Source organism: Schistocerca serialis, chromosome 3, assembly GCF_023864345.2.
Source record: "Schistocerca serialis cubense isolate TAMUIC-IGC-003099 chromosome 3, iqSchSeri2.2, whole genome shotgun sequence".
NCBI lineage: Eukaryota > Metazoa > Arthropoda > Insecta > Orthoptera > Acrididae > Schistocerca > Schistocerca serialis.
Window position 1 is genome coordinate 627363132 of NC_064640.1, and position 17108 is coordinate 627380239.

Below are 17108 nucleotides of genomic sequence, written 5' to 3' on the forward strand. Positions count from 1 at the left end.
CCACACTTTGTCACTTTCACCTGCTGGCACTGGTTGCGTTCGACAGGATGCTGACTGTATCTTGGTACAGTGATAATTGCTCCTCAGCTATAGCGGGACCGTGCGCTCTTTTCGTGAAACTATTTACAATTCCATTCTGTGCCATGATTCTCTCCTCTTGATTCGCGATCTGCTCGTACACGCTGTCTATGATTTTATTGTGCCATTCACAACGTTTTACCGTGGCTTCAAACGTAAGCCCGTGAAGCGAGAGAAAACGGTTGAATTAATTAGCAAACACGTGTTCAAAGAAGGGGCTTTGATTACGGTTAATAATAGAGAAGATATCTTATCGCTTGACCCAGTGACGAGAACAGACAGGGAGCACTTTGTACTATGGACGGGAACACCCAAAACTGCTATCACGCAAAATCCAAGTGAATGTTTCCGTGCACGTGGCTCAAGACGTTATAATTCTGATACTGAAATCGAAAGAGTGGGACAGTAATTGAAAAACTATGGGCACAGGCACCACGAGGATCTTTGATAAGCATGGCTATCCATCCCACATAAATAAACTAGTTAAAAAATACACCAAATTTACACCAAATCAATATATAAATTTTCCAAATGATTTTAAATACACATTATGACATTGTGTTATTAGCTGAATGTCTTGTTCAAGACACTGCCTAGCACTTGCATACACGAGGGCAACACGATACATCTATCAAGAACCACAAAGAGAGTCAACCGAACACTCAAATTAATCGGGTAAAACATCTATCCCGCAGTTCATGGTACCTCTAATAATCCCCAACCTCAGTTAAACACTTAGTAATCATTATATTCTGGCCGTCATTGCTTTCTTTCGGAAGTCGCATGGATACATGGCGTGGCCACAAGCAACTTGAAAGTGTTAGAAATTCGTCCAAAACTTAACTAGAAGCTTCTAGCCAATTTTCTGTTATCTTTCCTGAATGATCGCAAACACTGACCGATTTCGAACCTATATACTTTGCACAGTTACTGTGCCGTACCAAGACAGACGCGAAGCGGTGACCAAGACCCTATTTCGAGGGTTGAATGAAAAGTAATGCCTCGAACTTCGTTCTTTGGGTTTGAATGGGAATATTTTAATAAATCCAACACAGAAACAATCCTTAGATAGTGATCTTTAATTACCAGTATTCACTTTTCCACATAATCACCAGCCAATTCGATACATTTCTGCCAACGATGAAAAAGTTTTCTGTAGCCGTCATGGAAGAAATCGACACTCTGTTTCCGCAGCCACAGTCTCACAGTTCTCTCAACGTCCTAGTCAGAAGCATAATGATGTCACCGCAGCTCGTCTTTCACTATCTGGAACAGATGGTAGTCAGACAGTGCTAAATCTAGACTATATGTAGGATGCCGTACGGTGGTGAGATTCAGTCTGTGAAGTTCTGCTGTGGTGGCGCGTGAAGTGTGTGGTTTGGCATTGTCATACTGCAGGAAAACATTTCCCTTTCCCTTTCGGTCCCTTCTTAACTTTCGTTTCAGAGTTCGCAGCGTTATGATATAACGCTCTGAATTTGTTGTTGTTCCACGATCAAGGATATCAACATGGATAACACCATCTGCGTCCCAGAACTCTGTGGCCATGATTTTTCCAGCTGAAGGCTGCGTACTGAATTTCTTTTTCTGGGGTGAGTCTTTGTGTCTATATTCTATAGGCAGACGTTTCGTCTCCGGGTCATAATGGAGTACCCACCTTTTGACTTCTGTCACAGCTGAATGGAGAAAGGCGTCACCCTCATTCTCGTAACGTGAGAGGAGTTCCTGCCAAATTTCATGTCTGTGCACTTTCATTTCAGGAGTCAGCATCCGGGGTACCCATAGTGCACAGATCTTCCGATAGCCAAGCCAAGCAGTAATGTGACCCACACGTTCTTGTGAAACGCCAATTGTGCTTGCAGTTTCTCTCTGAGTGATACGACGATCGTCCTGAATCAATCTGTCAACATTTTCTTGTGAAACTCGGTGGTTGCTGTTACAGGACGTCGAAATCTTAGTTTGTCACACAGGTCAGATGTTTCCGCTTCAACATCTTTGAACTTACTCGTACTTGCCCAACGACGCACAGTACTCACATCAACACAGTCACCATAAACAGCTTTCATTCTCCGACGATTCTCGTTTGGGGTGAAACCTTTTGCTGTCAAGAATTCAGTGACTGCACGTTGCTTAAATAGTATTGACCGAACGTTTACGCAGGGTTCCATACTTTACACTGTAACAAAACAACAGTTCAATGGTAAGGCTTCCCGCCAATTGGAGCTGTAGAGAATAGGCTACGGAACAAGCCAGTACCTGTCGCGTACCAATGCTGCCAACTTTTCAGTCAACCCTCGTACAAAGAAAACTACATGAAAATTTAACTCCTTTGCTGAAAAATATTGTTAGGAAAGAAATATCTTTATCTGTTTATGTATATAACACCACTGAACACACCGAAGCTCGTCCTGCAATGTGCAAGACTGGTGGTCAGCACTTGTGCAAAGACGGTTGCAACTGCCACTCACTCATCACCTTATTCCGCCAAAATAATAATAATGACACATATATATTTGACACTTCACTAGCCGAATCAACCCTAAACAACACATAGCGAGTCCTATCCACAATGATGTAACTAATTTTTCAGCCTCTCACCACATACCAACCGGAACTCAGCTACAGCACGTCTCTTCATCGTAACGCCACTAGCGATACTGCCGGAACAAGGCTGTTTTCCGGAGACAACAGTCCTTTATTAAAACGGCTGGTCTCCCATTGGCTGGAGGCCAAACTACGCTCCCTACTCTTGTCCAGTTTGGTCTTTCCACAATCCCCTGAGACACACTCTGTGCTTAGCAATGTCATGATATGCTTTAAGAAGCCTGCTGCTGTCTAACTATCTTTAGGTTATTCGTTCACCTGCCTACATCCCATTATATTCTCCTTTCATGACCTGATACACATTAGGAGATGTATAGACAAAACGAGGAAGTGTGACACATAGGGGTACTTAGAATAACAACGTAGATGTGCACATTTCCATGTTCAGTGGGCGAGGTTAATGATTACCGCAGGAGAAACATTCTTGTCATGTCGTACATTATTATAAACATCACCTAGTTTGCATTCTGTTATCATTTGCATATCAACAATAGTAGTGAAGCGTACTAGCAGTACCTCTTCAAGCTCGCACGGTAAGAAATAGGTGTTCATTGAACCAACGTGCTACTCGAGAGTGGAACGTTGAGAAATAGCCTTTTGTTGGTTTTTTTAACCCTCTGTCAAGCACTTGGAAGTGAATCCAGAGTAGTGATTCAGATGTAAATGTACTTGGCAATCTGGTGTAGCCGCGTCGTCCGTCAACGTTACTTTCTGGCGAATCTTCTCTAAGATCCGTGATTTGATTTAAATCCTCCATTTTTAACAGACCAACTTTTAATTTATTGTGGGTCTATTTCTGGTTGGAAGGTTGCGATTTGTCTTTGGCTGGAATCGTGATTATGAATGACAGATATCTCTTTTCATAGCTTTTACTATTCCGAGTTTCTGCAGCGTGCCAAGAATGTCATCCATGACAGTATGAATACAGTGATTAGTTAGTGGTTCCCCTCATCAGATAGCCTAGTGATGATAAGTGTAGCTTGTTTTCCTCATTAAATGGTGCATCTAATCTCTCAAAGATTTCTTTAAAATTTTCTCATTTATCTGTCACGTAAGAACCACACCGGAGACTCTCTATTATGATCCAAACTGTGCTTCTGCCGAGCAATAGATCTCTGGAAACTTGCTTTGCCATTCTACATAAGTTTTACAGAAGCTAGCAGCACACAGGTCTTATGCCATCACGTGATCCTCAAGTCGACTTGAAACATAGCGATTTTACGCCTGTCTCTCTGGACCCTTGCCAGGCTTCAGGCCATAAAACTGCCTCATAAACACCGCTGAATGAAGCTTTCTTCTTAATCGAAGTGGGTGAGCAGCACACATCGACAAGAGTAGTTCGCTGCAGGCTGTGTTCTCCGGTATGGATACGTCAGTTTGGCGTCAGCATCTTCCTGTACAGTCATTTACTGTTCATTCTGGCATATCGTTTACATTATTCAGTTTTTATTCCAAATTGGAGCTCAGTGTGTTCTAGTTCGTGGTAAGATCCCTTAACACCTGTAATTAAGCCACTAAAACGTTTCCCATTTTCATCCTTAGGTACTCTTATTATATACCTTTAACTTATTCAATATCCTTAATTGGCCTTATAACGCTCACAGCGACTTGGTAACGTCACAAATCTGTTTGTTATGCCCGGTTTCGAATCCACTCGTTTTCTAGCGTAGCACTGCACTGACGTCAGTTAACTGACTTTTCAGTCCTTCCTGGCGCCTTTTCCCTCCCGATCAGTGTTTCCATCTTCATTCGCTCGCTTCCTTCTATAAGGGACGATCAAAAAGTTTCCGTTTGAGTGCGTTCCTGCAGCATGTATGCAACCCAGTGTGATTCCAATCCAGTTGTGTAAGCACCGACAAGTAGGCTAGGTGTAGCCTTCAAACAGGAAATTTTTGATCGCCCCATATGTTTTGATCGTATTCCCTTCCTGCTTCCTCTCACATGCGACAAGCAGTGCACGTAGTTGTGGTTGCTCACTGTGGGATGATTCACACCTCCTTACATTGCTATGACAATCTTTGGTATATCTAGTGAAGCCGTTGACTTCATACTCTTCCAGTCTTTGAGACAGGGTGATGTGGCCAATTCTCAAATATACACTTAAAGGAAAAGACTTAACTCCCAGCATATTTCACCAGTGTGAAACAACAAGTAATCTTGAAACTTTGAATTTAAAATTCATCCTATCCAGTCTTATATGATTAATTTCAGAACTACAAAAACATGCCACAATACACTGACACTTGCGACAAAATCAAGTGAAGTCCTAGGCGATTATAAGAGAAATATAGATCTGAAGCGCAATCGAGCATTGAACTAAATTCAATGGCGACAAGTGAAATTTTGTGCAGGATCGGAATTCGAACCCAAATTTCCAGCTCTGCGCCAGTGGTCGCCTTAACCCTTTCGGTAATCCGCTTCCCCTCCCCAGCCGAATTCTCAACATGTCGCACGTTACCCATGTAGCGTCCACCGTTCATTATCGCCATTGCTCGCAGCCGTACAAGAGTTCGGACATACCGTTCATCCGCGGTGAAGTTATCGTTACCATCAAGGAACATACACTCCTGGAAATTGAAATAAGAACACCGTGAATTCATTGTCCCAGGAAGGGGAAACTTTATTGACACATTCCTGGGGTCAGATACATCACATGATCACACTGACAGAACCACAGGCACATAGACACAGGCAACAGAGCATGCACAATGTCGGCACTAGTACAGTGTATATCCACCTTTCGCAGCAATGCAGGCTGCTATTCTCCCATGGAGACGATCGTAGAGATGCTGGATGTAGTCCTGTGGAACGGCTTGCCATGCCATTTCCACCTGGCGCCTCAGTTGGACCAGCGTTCGTGCTGGACGTGCAGACCGCGTGAGACGACGCTTCATCCAGTCCCAAACATGCTCAATGGGGGACAGATACGGAGATCTTGCTGGCCAGGGTAGTTGACTTACACCTTCTAGAGCACGTTGGGTGGCACGGGATACATACGGACGTGCATTGTCCTGTTGGAACAGCAAGTTCCCTTGCCGTTCTAGGAATGGTAGAACGATGGGTTCGATGACGGTTTGGATGTACCGTGCACTATTCAGTGTCCCCTCGACGATCACCAGTGGTGTACGGCCAGTGTAGGAGATCGCTCCCCACACCATGATGCCGGGTGTTGGCCCTGTGTGTCTCGGTCGTATGCAGTCCTGATTGTGGCGCTCACCTGCACGGCGCCAAACACGCATACGACCATCATTGGCACCAAGGCAGAAGCGACTCTCATCGCTGAAGACGACACGTCTCCATTCGTCCCTCCATTCACGCCTGTCGCGACACAACTGGAGGCGGGCTGCACGATGTTGGGGCGTGAGCGGAAGACGGCCTAACGGTGTGCGGGACCGTAGCCCAGCTTCATGGAGACGGTTGCGAATGGTCCTCGCCGATACCCCAGGAGCAACAGTGTCCCTAATTTGCTGGGAAGTGGCGGTGCGGTCCCCTACGGCACTGCGTAGGATCCTACGGTCTTGGCGTGCATCCGTGCGTCGCTGCGGTCCGGTCCCAGGTCGACGGGCACGTGCACCTTCCGCCGACCACTGGCGACAACATCGATGTACTGTGGAGACCTCACGCCCCACGTGTTGAGCAATTCGGCGGTACGTCCACCCGGCCTCCCGCATGCCCACTATACGCCCTCGCTCAAAGTCCGTCAACTGCACATACGGTTCACGTCCACGCTGTCGCGGCATGCTACCAGTGTTAAAGACTGCGATGGAGCTCCGTATGCCACGGCCAACTGGCTGACACTGACGGCGGCGGTGCACAAATGCTGCGCAGCTAGCGCCATTCGACGGCCAACACCGCGGTTCCTGGTGTGTCCGCTGTGCCGTGCGTGTGATCATTGCTTGTACAGCCCTCTCGCAGTGTCCGGAGCAAGTATGGTGGGTCTGACACACCGGTGTCAATGTGTTCTTTTTTCCATTTCCAGGAGTGTATATATAGTTGCATGTGTGATGTCTTTTATGCCGGACATAACTTCAGTGCGGATGCACACTATGTCTGAACTCATGGCGTAATCAGGCAAAGCTGGGAGCAATGAGGATAATGGACTGTGGACGCTAAGTGTTTACTGTGTGACAAGTTAAGAATTTGGTTGGGGAAAGGGGGAAGAGTGTGCGAATAGCCGAAGCGTGGTTCATTGATATACAGACGCTGATTATTCGAGTCGGTGACTTTAGTTGTCTTTTGCATTGGGAAAGTCAGGCACAGTTTTGATTATCTTCGCCTAATGAATGCTTAGCTGAATAAGCAACATCACCTGTACATTCGCCTCTACAACATTTGTGGGTCTATTTGGCCCGAACACATGTATCGTTCCTTACTGCATGCTGTTCATATGTGAATTTTCATTGGTAGACATTACAGACAATTCTGCTAACCTCATAACATTCGATCATATTCCACAGCGTTTCCTCAAAAGACGTGGCTCTTGGCAACTCACCTGTCGTCTCTTACAGGAATGGAACATAGAATTTAACGTTACGTAAGCATTGCAGCAGCTCTCACTGACTCGCTAACGGTAGTTGACGTCGGAAGAATGCTGGATTCAGTGCGTTTAATCTAGTCTTGTAAGACACTTAAGGCTCTACGCGATAGGAAGGGCGCCCTTGCATCATTCTCTGGTATTTTATTTCAAGGTTCAAATGGTTCAAATGGCTCTGAGCACTATGGGACTCAACTGCTGAGGTCATTAGTCCCCTAGAACTTAGAACTAGTTAAACCTAACTAACCTAAGGACATTACAAACATCCATGCCCGAGGCAGGATTCGAACCTGCGACCGTAGCGGTCTTGCGGTTCCAGACTGCAGCGCCTTTAACCGCACGGCCACTTCGGCCGGCTTTATTTCATAAAACTCTGCCATTTGTATAACAACCCTTCTCAAGCGATGGAAAACATTCAGTCAGTCCTCCCATTGAGGAGTACTGAAACTATCATTATAAACCTTAGTAGACGTAACATAGTTGGTACAGGTTTCGTGTCCGGGATTTCACAGACATATAATTCAGCGGACCACGATGACATAATCGTATCGTGTGGGAGCTGCATACTACTCGGAAATACCTCGTGGAGTTCTTTGACGCCTTTGATGGTGAGATGAACACGTCACAGGTTCGAATAAAAATCAGAAAGGAAAGCTTCTTTAAACTAAACATTGATCATCGCTATCACACAAAGGAACATGACTTACAACCCAGGGTATAAAAAACGTAACTTCGGAAACAAGAGAGTCAGTGCCTTAAAACACAATTTTGTATTCACTACGGGTTGCGTCCCGAAAGAAAAATCATGAAGAAGTGAAGAAGTAGAAATTGAGTTCAATATTAGGTATTGATCACTATTTACAATGAATTCTTCCGAGGCACGTACAGTCATGCTCAAAAGTATCGGAACGACCTGAATTGCATTTCGCCTGATTAGCATGCAACCCACATAACGCAGCTGTCTAGCAGGTCCTCTAATCGCTCCTTGGTACAGTCGTTTGACTATTGAAAATGGTTCCAACAAGTCACCACTAGAAAACACTGTTCTGTATCGCAATAACTCAAGATGTAAAGCAATACAACGATACTACAAATATCAGGAAACACAGATAAGACTGTCCTTAAGGTTTGTAAGCTCACATTTATTACAATAAATGACATACCTGAAATGTTACCACTCTCATTATTACGTCAGATAGGTAATGCACGTAGTAACTTCGTCGTATTCATGATTTCCTCTTCAAAGTAACATACCGTACTTATTATTTAACGGAAAATGACATTAAAAAATTAAGTTATTCACGAGCAGCTAGTTGAGAATATGTATGAACTTCAAATGACACGACGAACCGTCTCGTTCTGCATATGGATTTAAAGCCAGGTCATGCAGACTAAGCAAAGATATCGTGACTGACGGAAACTAACAGTCATTCCTGATTAGGCATACAGAGAGTGATATACTTCGATTTTAGACAGTATCAGTGAGCAAATACCAACTTTAAATTACATAACGCAAACATTTTTAACGGACGTAAATTCCTACCCAGCACCTATTGTCCCTGTTAACGAACTACGAGAGATGTTAAGTATTGCTTCTTAACAAGTCACTTACTTGAAATTCCGTGAGGTAAAGCTTTGTGTTGGACAGGGATTCGAACCCAGAACCTAATCGGACAGATGTCGAAGCACAATCAATTGTGACATATCGCATTTTCTCGGCAGTAGCTAGATGTTTTAACGGAAATGACAAGACGAAACATTAATTTTTTCCTTCCAGGGACTCCAACCAGGAACCTATCGCTGTTATCTTCTAGAGAAAACGAACGTTAAATATAGGTTTGTTGTACCAGCAGCGGCATGTGAGCATGTTTGAACTAGGAATAATGTGACGAAGAGTTCAGTGCTGACTGGGAATAGAGCTCCACACATATCGTTGTTGACTACACACAAAGAGACGTCAGCTAGCAAATTTTTCTCCACTAGCAGCTCGGAATAACATCTTGAATTTACAGTGATCTCACAAATAGTTCTGTGTCTCACTGGGAGTCAAAAACGTCAAATATCGTTAGTGTTGACAACGAATGAAAATACATTAAACATCGAAATTATTATCCACCAGCAGACAGGTGTTCTCATGGTAGAGCTTGATAATACATAATGAAATCTTTAGTGCCGGACCAGGATTCGAACCCATTCACGCGCAATATGTGGAGATGTTGAGGAATCTGCAGTTTTGAACAAACAACAAATTGTAGCCGAGCCGTATTGTCACGGAGGGAACAAGTTCCGCGTTAAGGGCGTTCTGAGTTGCATTCCCAGTTCAGAACCAATTTTATCGACATACAGAAGCTCAGATAAAAGATGGAATAAGTGTCCTGTGATCCTACATAGCGTTTGTTTCGTCACTAGAAATAAATAACTAGAATAAGAAAGGTTACTGGTGATAGAGTTTCTACATGTGGCCACTCCAGACTTCATTGTGGCTCAACCTAACGTCTACTTCTTAGAGAAGGAATATCATTTTTAAAGTGAATTTCAGACGACAATGCCATTATATCTTCTTCAATTGGTGTAGCCGGAAGAGAATGGAATCTGTCTCTCCCTATCTAAAATCACTGACTGAAGCTGGAACCGAACCCAGACCATAAACATATGAACCTATCATCAGCCCGACAGACCACCAAATCCTCTTCTCAATCGCTCATTTTTCTATGATAGCGCCGTTGTGCCACACTGGCTGAGAATTCTGACACACAGGCTCCCTGTATCAATTTGCAGCACGTTCAGTAAATTTACTTGGTTGACCAAAGCACCATGAACTAGCTGCCTCGGCTACCCAGTGCATACATTCAACTTTATTTTGTAATCACCAAAATAAAATCATGTAACTGCCACTAACACAGAACTTCCAACAGTTTAGGATGCAGAAATTTAAATAGGAAGTGTTCCTTTTCACTTGAGCTATTCTATTGCGCTATCTGTTTGTTGAAAACGTCGTGCAGTGCAAAAGAAAAGGTATAACTGTTTGTCTCTCATAAGTATTGACCTGGCGATACGCATTATCCCACAGCACTGTAGAATGCGGAAGTTCTGGAGGAACCATTGTTAACACTTGGCTTAAGAATGTTGAACGAAGGTTATATACGTGTCAAAGATGAGACACAGGAAAGTTTCAGGCTGATTATACGGGATGGTGAAAACAGAAAAACTTGTAAAGACGTTGCAGGGGAAGTTGTGCTGAGAAATAATTGTTAACAAAAAAATTCGGTGTGTTGCGTCGTCCCCGAGAAATTTTTCAGTGAAGGTTATCACTTCGTCACGCGCACAAATTCAAATAGCCGGCAGAGGTGGTGTCTCCAAACGTGTTCTTTGTTTGGTTTCATCAGGCAGAACAAACGAAGCTTTTGTTCACCTAGCTTAAATGTATCACTTCCCAAAAAGCCATATTTTCACTGGCAGTGAGAACTGCAACAAGCGGTAATTGACGGACCCATAGACGTGTATGCATTTCTGCCTTGTAGCGCTTGCAAGTGACTGAATTTGCGCGCGCAAAGTCCAGATTGGCTTAATTAAGTGCCAAATAACTCGGAAACGGCATAGCGTATTGAGTTATTTCCTTAACAGGTTTGCCATCACAACCTTCATTGCAACACCCTTACAAATATTTCAGAATGTTTCTGACCGCCCTGTATATTGGAAAGACAGATATTTCGGAACTATATTATAAACTGTAAGATAGTTCTAGTAGCAGGTGTGGTCTCTGACACAAATTATTGGTTATGAACTGTAAATTAAAACTGGAGAAATTGCGAGATGGTAGAAAATTAAGGATAAGCTAAAAAAATGTTGAGAGATTTGCGTGAGTCTTAGTGCATCTCTTTCTGCGAGACGCATTCGTTGTGTAATTTTGCTCCTTCAGGAGCGCCACGTCACGTCTCTGGGTTTAAATCTCGTCTTAGTACACGCTTTATAGTTTAGATCAGTGCATCTGAGTTTGCGTATTTATTGCCAGCAGAAGCTTTTGGGGAAGCGGAGTTTCTGGAAAAACGAACTGTTGATACATTCATTTTCAGCAGAGAAATTTATATGTGTTGTAAGAGATTATGGTTCTTGCGGTCTCAGGCTGTAGTGAGCTTGCTGCTGAGCAGATTTCCGAATTCTTTATTCTCATCGTTATATTTAGTGTTCATTCCAACCTCAGTAGCGCCAAAATCTGAAAATTTTGTCTATTAGGAGGTCTGGTAGTACTGTGTAAGCTAATTTTGACTGCTTTGTATATTTTTTGAGATCTTACATCTGTCTTTTGCACAGTGAGATAAGGACTGTGCTTGTTGTGAGCGGACATAACGAGACTTGCCTGATGTCCACAAACAGCTGAAAGCTGTGTTGGCCATGGTTGACAGGTTTATGGCTAATGTTCAAAACTGCGGCGACATCGGGGAGCCGGTGAACAGACCCGCGACACCATAGGTGCCGTTGGAATCCCCTGTGAAATGGTTGTCGCTGTGTCTTCCGATATGTAACAACAGACTGGTCCATCCTCACTCCAGGGTGAATGGCAGACGGAGCTGGAGTCCCATATCACTGGTGGGAAGGCGAAAGAGAGAACGGGCCTCATGGCTGGCTCCTTTCGCATTAGCAATACGTACGAGATGCTATCCAGTGTTGATAATACTTCTGATACAGTACGGCATGCCTTTCTTGTTGGATTATCGGCCTATTTTCCTGCGCAGTCCGAACAAGTGCTGAGGGTGAGTATTCTAGTCACTGGGAGCTCCAAAATTAGGCAGGTGATGGAAGTCTTCAGCGAAATAACATACAGGTCTGAAAAGAATGCCGGTGTGCAGTCTCTATGCTTGCCGAGGCTATCGTCCGCGACGTAGAGAAGTCTCTGCCAGTGACTATCGAGAGCACTTGATGCAATGAAAGCTAATATTGGCACATGCCGGCACTAATGACGCCTACCGCTTGGGTTCTGAGACCATCTCCACCTACTTTCGTCAGATGGCCCATTTTGTGAAGGCAAGTAGCATCGCACGCGAGTTGCAGGCTACGCTATTTGTAGCATTGTACCCGGGGTCGATCGCGGTCCTCTGGTTTGGAGCAAAGTGGAAGGTAGTAAGCAGAAGCTTTGCGACGGTATCGGATGCGAATTTCTCGACCTCCGCTATCGGATGGAAAATTGTAAGGTTCTCCTAACTAGGTCATGCGAGCACCACGTACGTGTGGCGAGCAAATGGGGGTTTCTTAGATGACAGAAACGTTGCATTGGGATCAGAGAGGAATTGCCTGCAAAAATCGAAGTCACATGAGCCACAGTGTACGCAGAGAGTGCTTATCCTCACTGATCGGTTATAGAAAAGATTAATATGATATCAGTAAACTGCAGTAGCAACCAAGGAACGGTCGCAGAATTAGTATGGCTTATTAAAGGCTGTAATGCTCAGACAGTATTAGGAACAGAAAGGTGGTAGAAACTGAAAGTGAACAACAACGAAATCATATGTTATGACTGGAATATCGATCGTAAGGACAGATTAGTCGCCAATGGTGGCGGCATATTTATTGCAGTAAAAAACTCGATAACATCTGTAGAGTGTATAGCGGTTCCCAAATGCAAATGTATTTGGGTAAAGTTAAACATCAAAGGTCGGTCAGAAATGGTAATCGAATGCTTTCATAGATCTCCTGGGCCAGGGGCCGTAGTGGCAGAGCCCTACAGAGAGGACTTACTTACAAAATATCGTTAGCAATTTTCCTGATCATGCTGTTGTAATATGGGATGACTTCAGCTTGTCAGACAGAGAGAGCTATGTTATCAAAACTGGAGCCAGAGAAAGGGAATCGTGAGACATTATTCTGAAGGTCTTTTTCGAAAATTATTTTAAGCAGTTAGTTACAGAACCAACTCGAAAAGATACACTCCTGGAAATTGAAATAAGAACACCGAGAATTCATTGTCCCAGGAAGGGGAAACTTTATTGACACATTCCTGGGGTCAGATACATCACATGATCACACTGACAGACCCACAGGCACATAAACACAGGCAACAGAGCATGCACAATGTCGGCACCAGTACAGTGTATATCCACCTTTCGCAGCAATGCAGGCTGCTATTCTCCCATGGAGACGATCGTAGAGATGCTGGATGTAGTCCTGTGGAACGGCTTGCCATGCCATTTCCACCTGGCGCCTCAGTTGGACCAGCGTTCGTGCTGGACGTGCAGACCGCGTGAGACGACGCTTCATCCAGTCCCAAACATGCTCAATGGGGGACAGATCCAGAGATCTTGCTGGCCAGGGTAGTTGACTTACACCTTCTAGAGCACGTTGGGTGGCACGGGATACATGCGGACGTACATTGTCCTGTTGGAACAGCAAGTTCCCTTGCCGGTCTAGGAATGGTAGAACGATGGGTTCGATGACGGTTTGGATGTACCGTGCACTATTCAGTGTCCCCTCAACGATCACCAGTGGTGTACGGCCAGTGTAGGAGATCGCTCCCCACACCATGATTCCGGGTGTTGGCCCTGTGTGCCTCGGTCGTATGCAGTCCTGATTGTGGCGCTCATCTGCACGGCGCCAAACACGCATACGACCATCATTGGCACCAAGGCAGAAGCGACTCTCATCGCTGAAGACGACACGTCTCCATTCGTCCCTCCATTCACGCCTGTCGCGACACCACTGGAGACGGGCTGCACGATGTTGGGGCGTGAGCGGAAGACGGCCTAACGGTGTGAGGGACCGTAGCCCAGCTTCATGGGGACGGTTGCGAATGGTCCTCGCCGATACCCCAGGAGCAACAGTGTCCCTAATTTGCTGGGAAGTGGCGGTGCGGTCCCCTACGGCACTGCGTAGGATCCTACGGTCTTGGCGTGCATCCGTGCGTCGCTGCGGTCCGGTCCCAGGTCGACGGGCCCGTGCACCTTCCGCCGACCACTGGCGACAACATCGATGTACTGTGGAGACCTCAGGCCCCACGTGTTGAGCAATTCGGCGGTACGTCCACCCGGCCTCCCGCATGCCCACTATACGCCCTCGCTCAAAGTCCGTCAACTGCACATACGGTTCACGTCCACGCTGTCGCGGCATGCTACCAGTGTTAAAGACTGCGATGGAGCTTCGTATGCCACGGCAAACTGGCTGACACTGGACGGCGGCGGTGCACAAATGCTGCGCAGCTAGCGCCATTCGACGGCCAACACCGCGGTTCCTGGTGTGTCCGCTGTGCCGTGCGTGTGATCATTGCTTGTACAGCCCTCTCGCAGTGTCCGGAGCAAGTATGGTGGGTCTGACACACCGGTGTCAATGTGTTCTTTTTTCCATTTCCAGGAGTGTATTTAGACCTCTTAGTAACAAATAAACCTAAACTTACCGAATCAGTTTACGTAGATTAAAGTATCAGTGATCATAATGCTGTGATAGTATATTTCAAGGATTATTAAGAAAAGTAGGAGGATATTTTTACTTAGCAAGAGCGACAGGATACAAACTGCAGTGTATGTGAGTATTTAGAATCAATATTCAGTCATGACAACGATCATGTGGAGCACAAATGGACAAAATTCAAAAGCATCGTTCAATATGCCATAGACAATTATGTTCCGAGCAAGGTCTTAAGGGATGGAAATGTTCACGTGTTGCTCAACAGCCGTGTTAGGAGACTGCTGTCTAAACAAAGAGAGATTCACCTCAACTTCAAGAGAAGTCAAAAACTAAGTTACAAAGAAGGGGTGAACGAAACGAAAATCAGCGTAAGGAGAGTAGCAAGAGAAACGTTCAATGATTTTGAAAGTAATATCTGAGTAAAAGCCCTAAGAAGTTTTGGTCTTACGTAAAATCAGTAAGCGGTACGAAATCATCAGTTTCTTCACGCAGATACCATACTGGCACCGGAATAGATGATAGCCCTAAGAAGACCGAAATACCAAATTCGGTCTTTCGACACTGTTTCTCGGTGGAAAATCGTAACACAGTCCATCCTTTAAATCAAATTACAGACTTCGAAATGGCAGATATTGAGATAAAAGATCACAGAATAGAAAAGCAAGTACAATCTATTAGTAGTAGAAGGGCATCAGAACCATATGAGACACAGATTATATGAAAGAACTTGGTCTCCTTCTAGCAGCAGTTTATCGTACATCGCTGGAGCAACGAAGGGTAACTAGCAACCGGGAAATGCTCACGTCATTCCCGTTTTTAAGAAGGGCTGCAGGACAGTTGCACCCAGTTACAGAATTATATCGCTGGCGTCAGTCTGCAGTAAAATTTTGGAACACGTGTCATGCTCAAAATTTATAATACTTCTAAAAAATGAAAATCTTCACTTTAAAAATCAGCATGAGTTCCACAGATTGAGATCTTGCGAGACTCAGCTTGCTCTGTTCTTCCATGAGATCCACAGCGCTATAAACAATGACGTCTAGGTTGACGCCGTGTCCTTTGGCTTGAGGAAGGCATTTGACACCGTCCCATTTGATGAAAAAATACGAGCTTATCGTGTATCGGACCAGATTTGTGACTGGATTGAAGACTTCCTTGGGGGCAAAACTCAACACGTCGCTCTTAAGGGAACAAAATCAACAGATGTAATGGTAATTTTTGGAGTACCTCAGGGAAGTGTGAGAGGATCGCTACTGTTTGCAGTGTATATAAATGATTCAGTAGAAAGCGTGGGTTACTCTTTAAGACTGTTCGCAGATGATGCTGTTGCCTATAAAAAATAAGGAACGCAGAATGACCAGTAGATGACTGGTGAAGGATTTGGCAGTGGATTCTGAACGTAAATAAATGTAACATATAGCACTACATAGGATAAGAAAGCCACTACTGTACAACTACAATTTTGCTGGAAACGGCCGTGACCGTAAGAGAAATGACAACATAAAACAAACAGCAGAAAAATCAGATGCCAGACTGCGATTCACAGAAAGAATCTTAATGAGATGTAAGTGAAAAGAAATACCAGAAAAATCGGATGCAAGGCTGAGATTCATAGGAAGAATCTTACGGAAATGTAACTCCTACGCGAAGGAAGTGGATTACTAGATGCTTGTTCGACCGATTCTTCAGTATTGTTCATCAATCTAGGGTCGTCACCAGTTAGAACCGATGGATCGGACAGAGAAGCTCTAACGAAGAGCGGCGCGTTTCATCACAGGTTTGTTTAAAAGGTGTGAGAGTGTTACCGCGATGCTCAACAAACTCCATTGGCAGACGTTACAAGAGAGACACTGTTCATCACAGATAGGTTTACTACTGAAATTTCGAGAGACTACTTTCCAGGAAGAGTCGTACAACATATTGCTTCCTCCCATATACACTCCTGGAAATTGAAATAAGAACACCGTGAATTCATTGTCCCAGGAAGGGGAAACTTTATTGACACATTCCTGGGGTCAGATACATCACATGATCACACTGACAGAACCACAGGCACATAGACACAGGCAACAGAGCATGCACAATGTCGGCACTAGTACAGTGTATATCCACCTTTCGCAGCAATGCAGGCTGCTATTCTCCCATGGAGACGATCGTAGAGATGCTGGATGTAGTCCTGTGGAACGGCTTGCCATGCCATTTCCACCTGGCGCCTCAGTTGGACCAGCGTTCGTGCTGGACGTGCAGACCGCGTGAGACGACGCTTCATCCAGTCCCAAACATGCTCAATGGGGGACAGATACGGAGATCTTGCTGGCCAGGGTAGTTGACTTACACCTTCTAGAGCACGTTGGGTGGCACGGGATACATACGGACGTGCATTGTCCTGTTGGAACAGCAAGTTCCCTTGCCGGTCTAGGAATGGTAGAACGATGGGTTCGATGACGGTTTGGATGTACCGTGCACTATTCAGTGTCCCCTCGACGATCACCAGTGGTGT